Source organism: Capsicum annuum, chromosome 12 (assembly GCF_002878395.1).
Source record: "Capsicum annuum cultivar UCD-10X-F1 chromosome 12, UCD10Xv1.1, whole genome shotgun sequence".
In the NCBI taxonomy this organism is placed as follows: domain Eukaryota; kingdom Viridiplantae; phylum Streptophyta; class Magnoliopsida; order Solanales; family Solanaceae; genus Capsicum; species Capsicum annuum.
The window spans coordinates 83,988,953-84,009,350 of NC_061122.1; the positions used below are offsets into that span (position 1 = coordinate 83,988,953).

Below are 20,398 nucleotides of genomic sequence, written 5' to 3' on the forward strand. Positions count from 1 at the left end.
AACAGTATAAAACTTTGGTTGAAAATAGTCGGAGACGAACACTAGAGCTGTGTTCCCCCTGGCTTCTCGAATCTTTAGGTTTATCATGATTTGCTAAACTAACCCAATATTTTCCATGCAAAATCTGATAAGTTATGTAGCATGAAATGTCTTGTGGACTCATTGACAAATTTAATCTTTTACCTTTTGAGTCTTAGGATGTCGCATTACTAACCCTTATCTAGATTCCATTTAACTATTACCTTTTGAATATCAAGTTATTAGATAACAGATAACCATCTTACACAGATAATACTGATTAACCGAGATTGATAGTTAATCGTCAAATCACTATTGTAATTATCTTTTCTTACTCACTAGTACTCTTATGGAGTAAGTACTAATAATCTAGGAGAGATCCTAATGATTGCAACCATTAGAACATCTATCAAACTGAAGATAATACAATGTATACACAATTATTATTTTAGAACATTTTTACACTTCCCATACTTTATCAATATGCCAGGGTTCCCATAACCCTAGATAAGGCTTTTAGCTGTTCATGATTGTGAAATGATCAGAAGAATTCATGATTGAAACCATCAAATAATATCACAAGAATAATTGAATAAAACTCAAAGTATAGAACTGAATTATTAACCAAAATCAATATAAGAGCAATCCCAAGATCAAAGTGAAATCTTGGAATCAAAATATATATTTATGAATGTTAAGAGTACGTAACCTAACTATAGAACATAAAAAAGGTATATATAGTACACAAAGAAACCCTAAAAATTAAATCCTTAATGAAAAATGAAAATATTAGTCAGTGGCCTCTTACTTAGGCCATATAATAATCGTATATACCACATACGGACCGTAAGTGTAGAACTTCTACACAGATCTTGAAACTCTTTGGACTTTTGATATCTGCATATGCCTAGGTCACATCCAGACCTTATACGAATCGTATGTGGACATAGGTAAGTGTAGAGTCTTTTTTCCTAGTTTTGAGCCTCTGGACTTATATTTCTGATACATACTTAGGTCATCTATGCCCGATAAGTGGCACAATAGCCAAAAACTTCAATTTTCATATTTTTCTTTAGTTCATCAACCAAAACCTAATTTCCTATAAAATATATCCAAAACTCATCATATCCCACAAAATAACCTAGGAAACTTTCATATTTTCATAGTTTTAAGCATTGAAAGTGCTATAACTCCATAACACATCAGTTCCCTATGGATTTCTAACTCTGTAGACTTATTGTGCTCAATCCAACTAACTCAATGATCTGCATGTAGAATCTAACAAGCTATGTATTACTAACCATCTTGTGAGTGCCTTTGGTAAATTTTATTTTTACGTTGTGGGTCTCAAGTGTTGCCTTAGTAACCTTTATCTTTGATCCCAGTTTAAATATCTCCTTTTGAGTGTTAAGTTGATTAGATGAGAGTTGATAGCAATTACTATCTTAATCTTCTTTTCCTAATCTTGACCTTTTTTGTGAAGATAATCTCAAATGTTGGCAAGTTATTAGCTTCTGAAGTAGTTAAGAAAGCATATAATCGAATAAGATCACAATAAGTGCATAAACACTGAATTAGAAGAGTCTCACACTTTATTTACTTTGTTATTTCACCAGGGTTCCCACAACCCTAGTTGTTTGTTTTAGCCTCGCATGATTGCAAGAATATCCATGGAATTCAATAATGAAAGCTGAAGATGAAGCTCACAATAATTTAAGAACAAAACCCAAATTCTCAAATTAATAATCAACTAAATAATCAAGAACAGAGACTTCCAATATCAAAATTCGAATCTTACTATAAATATATATTTGTGAATGTAAAGAATGCGTAAACTACATTGGTACTTATGGTGGAGTAAATGGTAACTACACTCCGTAACTAGCCCTTTGTCTATGTAGAACAATCTTCACTTTCAGGTACTTTAACATTACATACTCTGATACTTAGGAGCCCACTTACGGTGGTCATAAGTAGTACTTCAAGCCAATAAGTGGTTTTGTAAGTGGGATATTTTTTCAAGCTTCAACTCTTTTTTCTTCTTTTAGGCTCCAAACCTAGTTTCCTACAAAATAAACACAAAAACACATCATATCTAACAAAACAAACCTATGTACTAGAATATTTTCCTGGTTTAAGCATCGAAAGTGCAATTAAACCATGACATATCAACACCCTCAACTTAGAATATTTGCATGTCCTCAAGCAATAAAAACTAACAAAAAAACACTACAATGCTTAATCAAGAGAAACCTAAAGTACCTACGGAAGTCAACTAAATTTTATCTCAAAACATATCACCCCTCCTATTTTTAAATTTTCAAAACCAATTATATGTATCTATGTAGCCCAACAATGCAACACAAAGGAATCAACCTATGGCATTATATTAGCAACAACTAACCAACCAAGCATATGTACAAATTACACAACCAGAACAGATAAACAACTAGCAACACAACTTATATACCCTCATAATAAAGAAGTCATATTCTCATTGTATATTTATGCATGTCAATGCAGGGATGATAACAAGACACTCACACTTACAAAAGAAGATCCAATAAATGCACATTGAATACCATAGGCTTGCCCTTATTTTCTTTACCTTAGTTTTTTTGGATATTCAGACTAGTAACACTATAGGACTTTATTCGCCTTGTAATGTAGGCTTGGGGACTGGTATGGTATATTCAGGACTTTAGTGTCTAAGCCTCCTTGGCACTATAATTATGTTTAGGGTCCACTTCTTAACTGAAACTGTTCTTTTGTTTCTCCTCTTTTCTCTTTTATTTCTTATTTAGATTGGGTGTGGTTTCCTTTATATGTATATATATTGTTTTATCTTTTTCAAATTTTTTTATTTTTACCACACCCAACCTTAATTTCTTTTTCTCTTTTTTTCAAACCCTTCTTCATACCCAAATTTTAATTACGCCACCCTCAGCTTAGGTGATTTTTCTGAGATGAGCTGCACAATGTCCAAAGAGGGACTAGGTCTAAAATAGGTTCATTGTAACTAAATTAGGAAGGTGAAAGGAAAAAATAAGAAAATAGATATCATAACCCAAACCGAGGCCCTGACTGCGACGAACATCTCAAACCATGAAGGCCCGAGAGACCCCTTAGCTTGTAATCATAAGCATAACTCATCAATTGTAATAATGTGGAACTAAAATGGAAACATGGTAGTTTTATTATTTCAACTAGACAATACGGGACACAAGCCTATAAGAAAATCTGTATCTATCTATAACCAGTCTATGAAACTTTACTAACTGAAACTGTCTGAAAACTGGGACAAGGCCCTTGGTCAAACCATGAACTAAAATAAACTGAAATTAACACATGAATAAAGGCATTCTGAAATAAGGGAGACGCACCAAATCCAAACGTTTGGCATGATCTACTAATTAGCGGGGTCACGAGACTGGGCCTCAAAACCTGAAATATAAGGGGTCAATACACAATGTACTGATATATAAAATAATCCAAAATAGCTTACTTTTTACAACATAGGTGAGAGAATTTCTTAAAACCATGAACATAAGATAAGTGAAAACATATGGGCATACTTTAATGAACTTCAAAAAAATTCTTGGAAATCATGACTCACTCTTTATTTTACTTCTGAGCTAGATGGTACACCCTACATTTCTACAATCCCATAGGCTATATGAAATCCTCCCTTAACTCGATGGCCAAGCCCCCAATCCAAGTTTGTCGCAAGGATTGGAGTTCATGAAATTTATAATACCCCCATGTAAGCATACCGTAGGAATCCCCCCTAGTGACATGTCCTAATTATCTTCCCATGTAGGATAACATATCATAAGTCCTGTATCAGCAAATTATGATTTCAGGCTGTGAGTTATTTGAACTTGAGCCTTGTTCGAGTAACCGTCTGGCTCTCTTTAAGCCCATTTTAGTTCTTTAAACATCAAAATTCATGCTTACAAGAATTCAGTGCTATTTTTTAGGGCATATCAACATAGGGTATTGTCATATTCGGACTTGCAAGTCACTCAATTCTTAGCACAATATATCTGTAGCCCTTTCTTATTTAGCACCATGTTAATGACCACCCAAAACTTTAAACATCATGTGAGAGAGAGTCTTTCTATAGGTTACCAAATGAGTTTTCACAAATCATTCTCTTCTCAATATTACAAACATATGGTGGCCATCTCATGCTTGCATTTACTTTAAGACTCATACAATCCCTCAATTAGTATAATGAATGATTTAAATAATAAAAAAACCCCATCGACATGTCATAAATTGTATCAATTCATGAATATTTGTAAGGTACTAATTCCCAAGTTTTTCTTTTAAAATCATGCATTGGAACAACCCATAACATTTGAGATCAAAGAATATCATAATGAGAAAGGGAGTTTTGTTATTCATGCTCTCAATCAAACTTTACAAACTAAAAAAATACATATATATACGTGGTAACAATTCAATTGTATGAAAGGGGTTCAAGACAAACATTTACTTTCATCAAAACAAAACCATGATACTATGCAAAATAATATCAAAAACCCTCTTTAAACATGATTATATATCTTTAGATTTGATAAAAATAATAAAACTTATGCCCATGGAGTTTAAGATAGTCCCACATGCCTTAAGTGCTTAGTTTGAAGAATGAAACCCTAGTCTTAACACCTTTCTTGAGAATCTTGAACTTAGGACGATTGGGTTCTTATTCTTGGGAAGAGATAGGGTTTGCTTGAGAGAAAAATGAGAGAAGATAGGCAAATAATGCCCTAGTTGGTGATTTAAGTCATGGATTTATGAATTGTATTAAGGGGAAAAGACATAATTGCCCCTCAGATAATTTTAAACTCGTAACTGCATTTTTCAAGCTCACCGCGATGCGGTCTTATCGCGGTAGCTTACTGATTCTGACAAAAATGATCATAACTTTTTGGTCGGGTAAGGATTAAGGCGAAATTAGTATCGTTAGAAAGATAACTCAATTATCTACAATTTGATGGGTCTTGAGATTAAAAATTCCACATATATCAAAAGTTATACATGTTAAAAGTTGACCCTTGTAGAATTGAATACCAAACTTTTAATGAATCAAAGGCTCATAGCTCAACATTTTTCACCTAATAAGCACTTCACACACTATGATAAAGATCATGACACATACATACAAATAATAAATCAAGAATTAGATGAAAACACCTTCACCGCAATGCGATATACATGCCAAAGGAAATGTCATCGTGACACGGCCCTATCGCGCTGACTTGATGGATTTGTGATCCAAACATGACCCAAACCTTGTCCAAAAAATCCAAAACTCCCTCGAGGCATACTTTTTACATCTCTGAACATGAATTAACTTAAGAACTATCATCTCGAGGTCAGGAAGGTTAAAATAAAATTTCTCAAAGTTTAGGGGTCTTGAAGATGATTAAGGCCCCAACACTTAGTGAAAATTTTGAGCCTTAAGCCCTTTAAGCATACAACTAAAAGTTGAATTAAGCTAAAAATAGTATGGGGTATTATAGTTCGGGTCCATAGGCATAGGAAATATGGTTTAACTTTAGGTCAAAAGTGTGGGGTGTTACAATAGGACTATGAATACTCAAAACGAGGATCAAGAGATACTTTTCATATTTAGATAGTCATTTAGGCTAAGAGTGAACTAAATCAAGAACATTCTACGATCTTTTACTTATCGACTACCCTACAACCTAGGAAAGACTACCCAAGCAAGTTACGAATTAAATTCACAAAGGAAACTAGGTAAGAAATCTCACACATATATAGTATAGGGTTATGTTACCAACTACTACCTATTCAGTTCATGTAAATGCTAGATATGATTATTTTATCCCTAGGTCTGATGTGTGAGCAAAACCTAACACATTTAATGCTTTTTAGCTTAAAATAATTGTGAATTTTGAAGACACTCTTGTTGTTTTGATGTGTTTGCTCATGATATTGTATAAAAAGGCTAAAGAAATGAGAATAAATAATAATGGAGTAAAAGAATTAAAAATATGAGCAAAATAGAAGAAAACATGGCTGATGACCTCCGTGATAAGTCATCATCCTCGTGATAGCCTATCAACATTAGCGTCAACCTTAACTAGGGAGTTACAGTTTGAGGAGCAGTTCTAACGAGGCCGGTGATATGGCATCAAAGTTGTGATAAGGCATCAAGAATGGAGTCAGCCTTAAGTAGAAAGTTAGCATGGGAAGAAGATATCTGACAAAGTTGGTGATATGCCATCAGATCCCTGACGCGACATCATCCACATCATCAGCCTAAGATAGAACCTGAAGGCAACTGAAGCCTCTCTGATGCCATCCGTGATAAGGCATCAACTTCTTGACGGCGGCGTCAGACTGGGTGTCACCTATTCCGAATAATTTTATTAATTTTATTATTTTATTTTCTTAATTAGGCTTTAGTATAAATAGAATCTTTTAGGGTTTTTGATTCATTCATAATTCATCTATCAGACATCAACTCTAAGAAGAGAGACACATATTTTTGCTCTCTTTCATAAAATATTCTTGTGTTTTCGTATCAACTATTTTTGGGGTTTCTACCTTGTGATTAAATCAGAGGAACTACTTGTTATTTTCTATTCATTCATAAGTTTATCATTATAATCATGAATTCAACTTGTTATTTTGTTCATCAAATCATGAGCGGTTAATTTCATTAGCCGGAGTTATGGGATCTATGGATTAGGGTTTGATATGATACTAGGTGTTTAACAAATTCAAAGAGTAGTAAAACATCTTGAAATTCTATTGTTTTAGCTAAAATCTAGTGGTTGCAAACATTAGATTATGTCTTAGGTTTTATTTACTTCTAATAGAGAAATAGACTAAAGGACGTGAATTATCAACAGGGATTCGAAAGCTACCAACCTTCTATTTAATGATTAATGCCGTAACTGGATTAATCTACCTGAGATAACATCCTATTGGAAATAGATAAGTTATCTAAGTTCGAGAGAATTATATAATAAATTGTTTGGTGAGGTCGAGAGATAAATAAGATAGTATAATCGTCAGGATATTCTGCTGTTCTACTTATTTTGAGAATCTCTATCATTACCTAGTATTTGTCAATTCCCGAAACCCTTGGTGAACATAGCTCTGGTTTTCTATTTAGACTGATTTCAAACACTAAAATATTAAAAGTGACGATTAACTCTTTGTGAACCTTAAACCCTCATTTTATCTTTTTATATCGATTGTTTAAATTTAACTTGTAGCTTTAGTTTCAAACTAGTTTAATGGCCACTCACATTGTTCCCTGTGGATTCGACCCCGACTCCAAAATTGGGTAAATATATTGATGACGACCATATTACACTAATTTTAGGTGTAAGTTGAGCGTTATCAAAAATAGCGCCGTTGCCGGGGAATAATTTGGCGTATTGAGTTAGTTTGAAATTCTATCTTATTTGCTTGAATTCAAACTTGTAAATATTTGTTTGTGATTTCCTTTGTTTCTTGTGTTAGGTAGATTTTCTTTATTTTTGTTTATTTCTTACTTTGGCATCAAGGAATGAATGTAAGTTTGATGGTGGGAAATCTTATCTGGATGATCCATGTACATATTGTGATGGACCCCACTTTTGGCAAGATTGTAGATATGCTCCTCGAAGAGAGATGTGTGCACCATCTCCATCCTATAGGGAGTATAATTGTTCTTTATATGGTGGTCAAGATGGAAATTGGAGTGATTTCCCAAATTCCCCCCCCCTTATTGCGCTAACCCAAGTTCTAGTTCTTTTTATGAGTATAACAGGTCTTATAGTCAAGCACAAGGAGAATGAAGCACCAAAAAGAGTGGCATTGAAGCTATGCTCCAACTAATATTGGATTGTGTGGACATAACAAATGATATCATATATGATTTGCATCAAGATATAAGGGAAATTAACGAGAAAAAAAGAATAATTAAGGATATGGATATAGCGGTCAAGCATTTATAGCACTTTTCCACATTATGTTTGGATGATATCTTGTATGTTGAATCATTTAACATAATGGACAAGTGTGAAGATGAGGAAGAAGAGTCCTATATCAATGTTGTGCTTGATGTTGAGAAACCCTCGATGATTTCCCAACCAACCGAACTAGCCACGATGAATGATGCCAAGTTTGAGGAAATGATGCTAGAGGAAAAGAAAGAAACCAAACAAATCTCTTCTAAAGACTCTAGCCCAATTTGGGGTGAGGATGCCTAGAAGGAAGAAACTCCGAAATTAATGAGAAGACCTTATTCGAACCATTTTTCAACATTGTGCTTGGTGGATAATATGGAAGTCCACCTACCCAAGCAACTGAGGTGTTTAGAGAATGAGGAACATAATCCTTATATTTTAGAGTTTGGCATTAAAAAAGAGAAAAATGGAACCCTCTACTTAAAGTTCAGTAAAGGAAAAATTCAATATGTATCAAATGGATTATTGATGTTCTCATCAATACTCAAAGAGACTATCCAAAAATTTGATATGAAGTTGGGTAAGAGATTCAAGTCATCAAAGTGGCGAATGAAGGAAGTGTCATTGTATTCGTATGTTTGTCCAATGCGCCTCGAAGATGTATCAATCAAAAGTTGGGTCGACATTTTAAATCCTCCAAGTGGAGATATAAATAATTATACACAAGGTATCTTGATGAAGTCTGAGTAGTCAATACAACTGAGTGGTGCCACGACACTAAATTAGGTGCTTCTTAGAAGGCAACCCAAGGTATTTTGTTGTTTGTATTCGTATTATATGTTGACATCAGATCTCTGCACCCATGGTGTCACAGTTATATTTCTAACTCTCTCGGTTTGGTTGATGCAATGGTGACATTGCATGATTTTAAGTTGAGGGTGAGGCTACTTGTGGGTGTTGATGTCCTCCTGGGGTTTTTGTTGTCGTGCCTCTTTTCCCTAGAGTCTTGTTCCTAGTAGAGCAGGCATATTTAGGCGTATTATGTTTGTTTTGTGATGTGTTGTGTTTAACTGGACAAAAATAAGTATCTAGAGCAGTTGACATATTTTTGTTGATTTTTAAGACTTATAAACACCTCTCCGTTGGTCTGTTTTTAACTATGTGATATGCATTTATATGTGGCTACTGTGAATCTTTTTATGGCATTGGTAATAGGGACATGATAATCACTGCTAACAATTACATGAACCGAATGGGTAGTAGCTTATGATGTACTATTGTGCCATGCGTGTGTGAGGTGTTACTCAATTCCCTGTGTGTGTTGAATCTAGAACTTGCCCGGTTAGTCTTACCTTGGTTTAAAGATAGGGGTTAGGAAAGGATCATAGGCCATTTTTATTTTTAAGTTACTTTTTTTTTGCCTAAATGACCTTCCATGTATGCATGATATCTCTTGATCCCTATTTTAAGCCTGAATTGACCATTTCTTTCTATGACACCTATCACCTTCCTGTTTTGATCATAATGAACCTATTTTGGACCTGGTCCTCCTTAGACACTGTGCACCTTGACTTAGGTAAACAACCTAAGTTGAGAGTGGCTATCATAAGGGTGCGTGATGTAAACTGAGTATGAGGAATGGTAGAATAAAAGAAAAAGAATAAAAAGTAGGGTGCTGTGAAAAAAGAATAAGAAAAGAATAGTTGTTAAAAAAAAAGAAGAACTACACCTATCCTCAATGTGTGTGATCAATAGAAGAGAAGAATTGAGAGAAAGGTTAATAAGTGAGGCCCCAAAAGTTAAGGTAGTGCTAAGGAGTCTTAGAAACTCTAAATGCCATTAAATATCATACCAGCCCTTAGCCTACGTTACAAGCCGAAGAAAAGACCTATAGTGATCCTAACTTATCTGTCTGGACACCTTGGTAATGAAAATAAGGGCAAGCATATGGTATTTGACATACATTGATTGGAATTTCTTTCTGATAGTGAGTGTCTCTTGACCGTCCCCGCATTGACATGCTTGAGTTCATATATGAATAAGGAGGGACTTCTTTGTTGTAAGGGCACATCGGTTGCATTGCTAGCTGTTTACTTGTTTGGGTAGTATAACTTGTACATATGCATGGTTATTGTTACTGAATTGATGCCATATCTTGATTCCTTTGGGTTACATTGTTAATCTTCATGGATATGCACAATTGTATTTATAAGTGATTGAACGTAGAGAGTGGCATGAGTTTTGAGCTAAACTTGATAATCAACTATGATAGCTATCTTATGTGTCTCTTGGTTAAGCATCGTAATATGGTGTTATGTAGTTGCTTGAGGACAAGCAATTGTTTTAAGTTGAGGGTGTTAATGTGTGACCAAAAGCTAACATATTTAATGCTTTTTAGCTCAAAATAATTGTGAATTCTAAAGCAACTCTTTTGTTTTGATGTGTTTGCTCATGATATTGCAGAAAAAGGCTGAAGAAATAAGAATAAACAATAATGGAGCAAAAGAGTTGAAAATCTGAGCAAAATAGAAGAAAACATGGCTGATGACCTCTGTGATACGTCTTCATCTTCGTGATAGACTATCAGCATTGGCATCAGCCTTAACCAGGGAGTTGCAATTTGAGGAGTAGTTCTGACGAAGCCGGTGGCGTGGTATCAGAGTCGTGATAAGGCATCAAGAATAACGTCAGCCTTAAGCAGAAAGTTAGCATGGGAAGAAGATATCTGATGACGTTGGTGATATACCATTAGATCCCTGACGCGACGTCATCCACATCGTCAGCCTAAGATAGAACCTGAAGGCAATTGAAGCCTCTCTGACGTTATCCGTGATAGGGCGTCAACTTCTTGATACGACGTCAGACTGGGTGTCATCTATTCCAAAATTTTTTATTAATTTTGTTATTTTATTTCCTTAATTAGGCTTTAGTATAAATAACATCTTTTAGGGTTTTTGATTCATTCATAATTCATCTATCAGACATCAACTCTAAGAAGAGAGACACATATTTTTGCTTTCTTTCATAAAATATTCTTGTGTTTTTGTATCAACTATTTTTGGGGTTTCTACCTTGTGATTAAATCGGAGGAACTACTTGTTGTTTTCTATCCATTCGTAAGTTTATCATTATAATCATGAATTCAACTTGTTATTTCGTTCATCAAATCATGAGCCAATTTCATTAGCTGGAGTTATGGGATCTATGGATAAGGGTTTGATATGATACTAGGTGTTTAACGGATTCAAAGAGTAGTAAAACATCTTGAAATTCTATTGTTTTAACTAAAATCTAGTGGTTGAAAACATTAGATTATGCCTTAGGTTTTATTTGCTTCTTACGGAGAAATAGACTAGAGGACGTGAATTATCAACAAGGACACGGAAGCTACCAACCTTCTGTTTAATGATTAATGTCGTAACTAGATTAATCTACCTGAGATAACATCCTATTGGAAATAGATAAGTTATCTAAGTTCGAGAGAATTATATAATAAATTGTTTGGTGAGGTCGAGAGATAAGTCAGATAGTATAATCGTCAGGGATATTCCGATGTTCTACTTATTCCGAGAATCTCTAGCATTACCTAGTATCTGTCAATTCCCCAAAACCCTTGGTGAACATAGGTCTGGTTTCACATTTAGACTGATTTCAAGCACCAAAATATTGAAAGTGACAATTAACTCTCTGTAACCTTAAACCCCCATTTTATTTTTTTATATCGATTGTTTAAATTTAACTTGTAGCTTTAGTTTCAAACTAGTTTAATCGCCACTCATACTGTTCCCTGTGGATTCGACCCCGACTCCGAAGTTGGGTAAATATATTGACGACGGCCGCCTTACACTAATTTGAGGTGTAAGTTAAGCGTTATCAAGGTCTTAATGCCATAACAAGATTCATAGTGATCACACATATAAACACATCACACAGTCCAAAAAAATGTATCACTTTTCTCAAAACATTTGATAACAATCAGAATACATCAACTTCCCTTAGGTTTGTTATTTTTTCCTGTTAAACATAAACAAAACTTAACACATATTCGACACAAAACACAAAACAACCTAAACATGTTGGCTTTACTAAGAACAGACTCAGAGGAAAAGAAATATGACAATAAAAACCCCAAGAGGACATCTAAACCCACAAGTAGCCCCACCCTTATCTAATAGACATACATTGTCCCCAATACATTGGGAAACTACAAAGCAAGAGAGTTAGGAACATTCCTGTGGCACCTTAGGTGCGTAGATTTGACGTTGATCACACTAACACGAATTATCACAAACGCAAAAATAATAAGATACCTTGGTTGCCTGTTAAGCAGCACCCAATTTAACATCACAGCACGACGTAGGTACCTTGATTACTTAGACTTCATCAAGGTAGCCAAAGGGTTGGCCTATAGGATCATCAACACAATTTATTACTGAAACCACCCTAATGTTAGTCGGCTGCTTTATGGTTCTACAAATATTGAACGTGACTTCCTCATCATTCTTCTTGAACTTAAGCTTACCTCTTTCCATATCCATCCATACTACACCCATAGATAAAAATGATCTCCCTAATATTATGGATATCTCAAAATCAACTACACAATCCAAGATAACAAAGTCGGCAGAAAAGATAAAGCTATCCACTTTTACCAAAACATCAAATGATATGCCTACGAGCTTTTTCACCATACAATCTACCATCAATAACCACCTCATCATTGGTTTGGGAGATCTTAATCCCAACTATTTGAACACTGCCAGTGGCATCAAGTTAATGCTTGCACCTATGTCACACAAAGCTCTGGCAAATAGAGATGACCTAATCGTACAAAGAATTGTGAAGGCATCGGGGTCACCATTATTTTGCACTAGTGATCAAGATTCGTACTATAATGATTCAAACTACCAATATCCTTATAGATGAAAGTTCACTTCTTTGTCACCAAATCCTTCATAAATTTTGCATAGCTAGGAATTTGCTCAAGAGCTTCAAGAAGAAGAATGTTCACACTCAACTCCTTCAGTACAACAAAAAACTTCTTATACTTCTTTCTTCCTTTTTATATTTCAATACTTGATGAAAATGAGGGCGAGGTCATGGAATGGTCTTCACTACAGGATCGACTTCCTTCTCATTTCTTTTATCCTTCTCAACTCTTTTATCAATACCCATCATTTTTTTGATGACTCACCACTAGTCACCAACTTTTTAGGTTCCACTTTGGGTGCATTATTAGCATTAACAACATCATACTGAACCCTGTCAACTATATGCATATGGGGATAAATAGTAGCCTTACCACTCTGAGTGGTGATATTTAAGCAGTGACTATTATTTTTCAAATTTTGCATAATATTACTTGAAAGAGTGCTCGATTGATGCTGATTCAAGGTCACCAATATTTAACCAAATTACTACTCAAGTAGCTTGATTGCAGTAGCATGAGATTCCATTTCTAGGTCAAACATGAAATGTCTGCCTTAATCGCCTTAAGAAAATTCTCCTGATCTTCAGAACCCTTAGCCATAATAGTAAGCCATGCCTCAATCCTTGAATCAGTATCACGGTACGCTTGTGGAACATATGCATCACTCTTCTCTTTATAATTATCTTTACGCCTCTAGTCACCATCTATATCTCTAATCCAATCCCTATATCTTTCCCTACAATTGTTCCGACCTTATTTTCCTTGCCTCGAGTTCAAAATGTCTTGAGTAGACCCTTGGAACTTGGCTTGAAAACTCTCCAACCCTTTATCTAGATACTTTGCCTCTTATCCAAATTCAGAATCAATCTCGGTGCTTTACCTTATGCACCCACAATATTTAATTTTTTAGAATTCATAGTTGGAAATTGCTTATTCAGTAACCAAATCTCCATCCTCTTCTGTACAACGTCTTGAAGCACAGTATCATCTATGGTTATTTGCTTACTGGAAGACCCAATAGTATAGGTGCCAATGTATCTTTCTTCCTCCTGAATATGCCACCCTCAGCTGGTAAATGAGATCCAATCTAAGATTTTCGATGCTACCTCCCATTGTAGGCTCATAAAAGCTCCACCCATAATAGTATTCGCAACAACTTTGGCATAGGTAATCAAGTCTTTATAGCAAATTTCAAGTAAAATTTTCCCTAAAATTTTATGATTAGGCACCATTATCAACTTCTTCTCAAATCTAAACCATGCCTCATACAGTAGTTCAAATTGCAATTGCTTGAAATTAATGTTCTCTTTCTTTAATTTTAGAATTTTGGAAGGAGGAAAGAATTGGTCTAAGAAGTATTTATGCAATTGATTCCAATTAATAATGGACCCATGAGGTGGTTCCCCTAACCATAATGTAACTTTACCAATTAGAGAGAATGAAAACCTGAGTCTCAAAGCTTCCTAACTCACCCCAGGTATACTATACAAAGTGTAGATCCCAACAAAATTCATGATATTCATGTTTACGTCATTATTCAGCAAACTGGCAAACACTCCCTATTCATTGAGCAACTAGATCATAGCACTCATGACATCAAACTTTACCACTTGAGGCAACTCAAGAGGAATGATAACTCATGTTTCAATAAGCTTAACAAGTCCTAGGTCATTCTCTAGGTAATCATATAGTGGCAAGTACTAATAAGCTAGATTGCGTGAGCTCTATTTCTTCTAGCTCTGTCGAGTTTTGCTCGATAATCAACTTCCTGTCTCTACCTTTCCTCTTGAGCTGCATGATGTGCAACCTTATTATACCTCTCTACAGTTACTTTTGCTAACAACTATGCAGTGGTTTACACAGCTGTATCCTAAGCACCATATGGAGGTAGGGAGGCAATTCAATTAGATTATCATGTTTTGATATTCTATGATTCTATCATATGGTTCTTTCAAGATCTAGATCAAGTGGGATTAAGAGCTTGCCTTGACTCCTAGTAGCTCACAGACACCGGCGTATGCCCTAAAAAGATTAGGAAACTAAAATCCAAAAACCTCAACAAACTCAGTCAAACAATCCATAATCGTATTCCCCAATAATGACACTAAAATTTTAATATTGCCCAAAAATACACCTCCAAGAATTATAATATAGTCGATGTCAAATATAGTAACCCAACAGAGGTTGGGGTCAAACCCACAGGGAATAGTCCAAATATCTCTCACAAATTTATTGAAACATCCAGAAAAATACAAGAAAAGTAAATGAGGGGTTTTGTTTTGAAAACAGTAAAGTAGCAACAAGTCTTGATAGCTTTAGTTGAAATCAATCTAAGATGAATACTAGGACTATGTTCCCCCTGTCTTCCTAACTTTGTAGACTTATCATGATCAGTTCGACTAACTCAATGCTCTATACGCAAAATATGATAAGCTATATATTACCAACTGTCTTGTGGATATGATCTCGAATCCAGGCATGTTCTTAACTTCTAAAGTAGTTAAGAAAGCATCCAAATCAAAGAAGATAACAATAAATTCATAAACACTAATTTAGAAAAATCTCACACTTCCTCTACTTTGTTATTCATCCAAGGTTCCCACAACACTAGTTAGGTGATTTAGTATATCATTTTTGCAAGAATATCCATGAAATTCAATAAAGAAAGCATAAGATGAAGCTCACAATAATTTAAGAACAAAACCCAATTTCTCAAATTAATAATCAACCAAATAATTAAGAATAAAGGATATCAAGATAGAAATTCAAATCTCAGAATCAATATATGTTTGTGAATATAAAGAGTTCATAAACTGCATTGGAATTTATGGTGATGTAAGTGGCACCTATTCACCATAAGTAGGCCTTCATCAGTGTAAGAAAAATCTTCACGTTTTAGGTTCTCTGAACTTGCATACTCTAATAATTACAATCCCACTTACAGTGGCCGTAAGTTGCACTTATGACTAGTAGGCAAACTTGTAAGTGGGGTCTTTTTGCAAACTTTAACTATTTTCCTTCTTTTAAGCTCCAAAACCTAGTTTCCTTCAAAATAAATACAAAAAAACATCATATCTAACCAAATGGACCTAAGCACTTGCATATTTTCCTGTTTTAAGCATCAAAAGTGCCATGAAACCATGACACATCCTTACACGATCCTAGATTCATACAAAATTACTGTGAAACATTCAATCAAATTATAAATTTCATATAGTTATTTAACATATCATTTTTATCAAGATTCTTAGAGATATTAAAATTTCATATAACTAATTCCATGATTTTAGTCATATTTAGCTACAATGAATTATACAAGTTTCTGTATTTTACTCACCTTTTGATATAATTATGAGCATTTGAGAGAACATGGGTTGAGATAACCCAATTTCCAAATTAATTACCACCATAGGTTAAAAGGATCCTTGCCTAGGGAGTGACATCCTTTGCTAGGCTCATGAGTGAATTAACGCCAGTCATGGTTCTTACCCTTGAGAAGATATAGAACACCCTCTCAACTTGAGTTTTAGGTTAGATTCCATGTTTCTCACATGGTATATGTCATTTATGAGAACTTCCGTAGTCTCAGACCCAACATATTATATGACACTAGTTCAGTTATATTTGCTTAAAGTAATGACACTTTAGATTATTATTTCATATCAGTGTTTATATACATTTTAGGGTCATTGTACTTTAGTTTAGTTTTATATCTCAGTATAACATTTTAATATTTATCAGAGTATTTTATACTTGCATAACTCATATGCTCAGTAAATTCAAAGTACTAATCTTATACCTTTTCTTGCTCTATATTGCATCATGATATGAGTTTGGATGGAAACATTAGCCCCACAATTGATATATTCTAATGCCCATTGCAGCATCTGACATTGGTGAGTACTCATTACCCAAGGACAAGAGTCTTTATTTATTTCATCATTTCTTTCTAGCTTTCAGACAATTTAGAGTAAGCTATGGACTTATCCCAGTAACTCATCATTTAGTAGAGGATTTTAGACAAACTATTAAATATTTCAACTTCATGTTTTAGGTTAGACATTTCTAGTTTTGATATTCAGTATTAGAATTGGTTCAAGCTTCTTTTATTAGCCTATTTCTATTTTAGCTTCTGTGCAGTATCCCTTATATTCAATGTTTTTTCGTTCATGTTATACCATTTATTAGCGCAGAGTCACTTGTGGCTCTAAGCACCATGTTACATCTAGGGTGTAGAATCGGGTCATGACAAGATCTACGAAAATAAAACATGCTTGTCATATCCATAAATAGTCTTCTAACATAATTAGTGTGACCAACTAACTTCAAAGTCTTCAACCCTACTAGAACAACCAGTCCATTTCCAACTAATATAAGAGAGAACTTACTCTTAGTTCTAATTAATATATGTACTACTTGGACATAATCCCTTTAAGACAATTTATCAAACAAATAGGAAGAAATTCTAGTTGTTTTAACTTTCATTTATTCCATCCAAGTACTATTTAGCACACACTAGACAAATCAAATTCTTGAGCACACCCAAGGACAAGAGAATCAAGTTCTACTTGAGGACCTTTAAGTACATAAAAATAAAAAGGTTGATTTACCACCATTTTATCAAAATTCGAACCTTTACTTTTTGTGGATGTATCACTTCTAATACATATGTCACACTCGCAATCGATGCTACATTCATAACATTTTATGCTTCTTATACATGTAGTATCACTTTCGATACAAATTGTGAACTTGCAATCAATGTTGAGAACAAAACACCCAATTTCATAATAGTTCAAATTTGCTACTTTTTACTGACCTTCTTTCTATGGCCTATTGTTCTAAGATTTGTTCTAGTGTTTCCCTAATAGATGCCTCTATTTGATTGATTTTTCTACAACTTGTGGTCAATTCCTCTAAAATTTTGTCTTGTCTATTAGGTTAAACATCCATTATTCTCAATCTAGTTCTATCCTCCATCATTAATCTTTATGCACAAGTCACAAAACCAAGGCTTTGATACTAATTTTTATGATCTCAATCGAGATGAAAATTAAAATGCAAAATTAAAACAAGCAATGCAATAGTTTTTGGGAATTCTTTGTTATATATCAAAAATAAAATAATGGAACTCAAATAGACAAGAAAATCCTATCTATAAAAAGAAAACAAATTGATAATGGACTCTATAAATGAGTCAATCTGCAGGAGAAGAAGAAGTTGAGCAGAGAAAGTTAGATTTAGATGAGGAGAAAAAAGAATTGGGAGGGAAAATAAGAACACAAGAGAGGAATTGATTTATCAAGTTTCATTTACTCCTACATTCTTATCTGATGTGTATATAAAACCACCTTACCATGTGGTATTATCACGATCATTGCGCCTCCTTCAAACTAGAGTAAGTTTGGCGTTTGTTCTCAATCTCACACATTTCTATTTGTTTTCTATTCTTCACTTTGATTCCAAACAACTAAATTTGATCGACTATTATTGATATCAGAACATACCCCCTTCTTCAAATGATCTTTGTCCTCAAGATCAAAATAAATACCTACAAATTTAGTTTGAAGAAATTGGTAATCCTTATATGTAGACTTATTTATAGGGAGGTTAGACAACTAACAAGGACTTTGACAACAACAATATTGTTTTGTTTGATCATTTATCTACGCAAAATTTTTGAAGGTCTAACCAAATACCGTCGTCCATTAGTAGTGATAGAAAAATTATATTACACCACCACATAATTACCCAAACTAATTATACATTCAAATTGGTATATTTTAAACCTTGCTTGGATGAAATGTTGAATCGAATCCACAAAATTCCCAATTCCAAGTATAGTAATTCAAACAAGTGAGCTATAACACCCTAGATTTTTGGTCCCTAAAAATTTCATGATCTTTGAGATTATTGTCTTTATCATGACTCATTTTATGAGTTGTAAGGTGTCTTTACGGGTAATAGGACCCAAGCCATAAGGTGTAGGGTGAGATTTACCTGAGTTACTATTTTTATTATAACTTACGGCCATGAGTCGTAAAGACTCATGAAGAGTTATAGGGTCTCATTACGAGCCTTCATGTATGAGTCATAGGTTCAACAATGTGTGGTCCTAGTGACACTGTATTGACTATGACTCATGAAGATGGGTTACAATGAGTCTTAACGAGTCAATATGAGACCCATAAAAACTTGGGTATTTTGGATATTTCCTTCTTGATCTAAACATAAACCATAACCTATAAGCACTATTGAGACCTCAGTCTCACCCATAACATAATCAAAATATATCCTCTTCCTTCTCAAATTCTCTCAAGAAAAACAAGCTAGAGTTTCCTCAAAGTTGAGCTTCTAGGGGCCAATTCAAGGTTTCTTATCCATAATTATGAATACTTCAGGCATGAGACTCTACCCTTAAACTTGATTTTCCTTAAAGCATAATATTTGAATGATTATTAATATAAAATTTAATATGGGTTTTGACATGGGTTGAGGGTTTTAACATGGTTGGTTCTTAAATTGTTTTCCCATGAATTATTATGCATTGTTTATGCTTTATTAATGGTTTTAAACTTATGGGGTGCATGACTATGGCAAATAAACTAGGGGGTTATAATTCCCTTAATTTTTGTTAATATTAACAATTGGCAATAACCTCAACCCAATATTGTGAAATTAGTTTTGAATGTGAAAAGTATGCATATCAAACTATCTTTGAAACTATTTACATACCATAAGAGGCCTACAGAAACATAAATTGGTTTAATTCCTAATTGATTAAATGGGTTTGAGTCCCAATTAATTAAACAAATTTGAGTCCCAATCAATTAAATGGGTTTTTATCCTAATTGATTAAATGGGTTTGAATCCCTGATTAATTATTTTGAAGTCCTTTTTAGCTGATGGGTTAGAGTCCCAGTAGGCTAAGTAGTTGACATGGCATGATAATAATCTTGCACGTGACAATACTAACGGGATGCCTTAATGCATAATAGGTTCACTTAATTTGGAATATGTGCTAAATATTTTTATTGGACTTAAAAGAGGGTTGTGTAGCTGGGACGTGAAAGTGGCGGTCCCAAGGGACCAACACTAGAAACCGTAATTGCTAGCGTAGGGATCTAAATGACCTGGGGTTCAAATCCTCTTTCCTATGACCAGGGAGGTTCAAGTCCCCCTTATTCAATAATTGGGAGATTCGAGTCCCCTATGCATATATATATGATTTTTCTTTAGTTCATCTGACTAAATGCACTGGGCCCCGACCAAGGGGTGAGAACTGCCTATATATCTCGTGGGGGTATTATTATGATGGTTGAGCTACACAATCCAGGTTAAGGTTGTAAAGTTCATACTAGGCCTTATTCCCTACCACGACATGTGATATATATATATATATATATATATATATATATATATATGTATTTGCATACGATTATGTACGCTGAATTTGGACTGATTTTGAATTATTGATCATGGTATTATTTTCGTTCCCATATCCTCGAGTTAC

General features: G+C 34.2%; 1 long non-coding RNA gene across 1 annotated transcript; it reads right to left on the reverse strand.

Moving 5' to 3' along the window:
• Positions 1-1,749: 1,749 nt before the first annotated feature.
• Positions 1,750-18,422, reverse strand: LOC107849902. Its single transcript, XR_001668323.2, has 3 exons — positions 18,242-18,422; positions 3,402-3,462; positions 1,750-2,083 (listed from the first exon to the last, which is right to left on the reverse strand). It is a non-coding gene; the product is annotated as an uncharacterized LOC107849902 (long non-coding RNA).
• Positions 18,423-20,398: the final 1,976 nt, after the last annotated feature.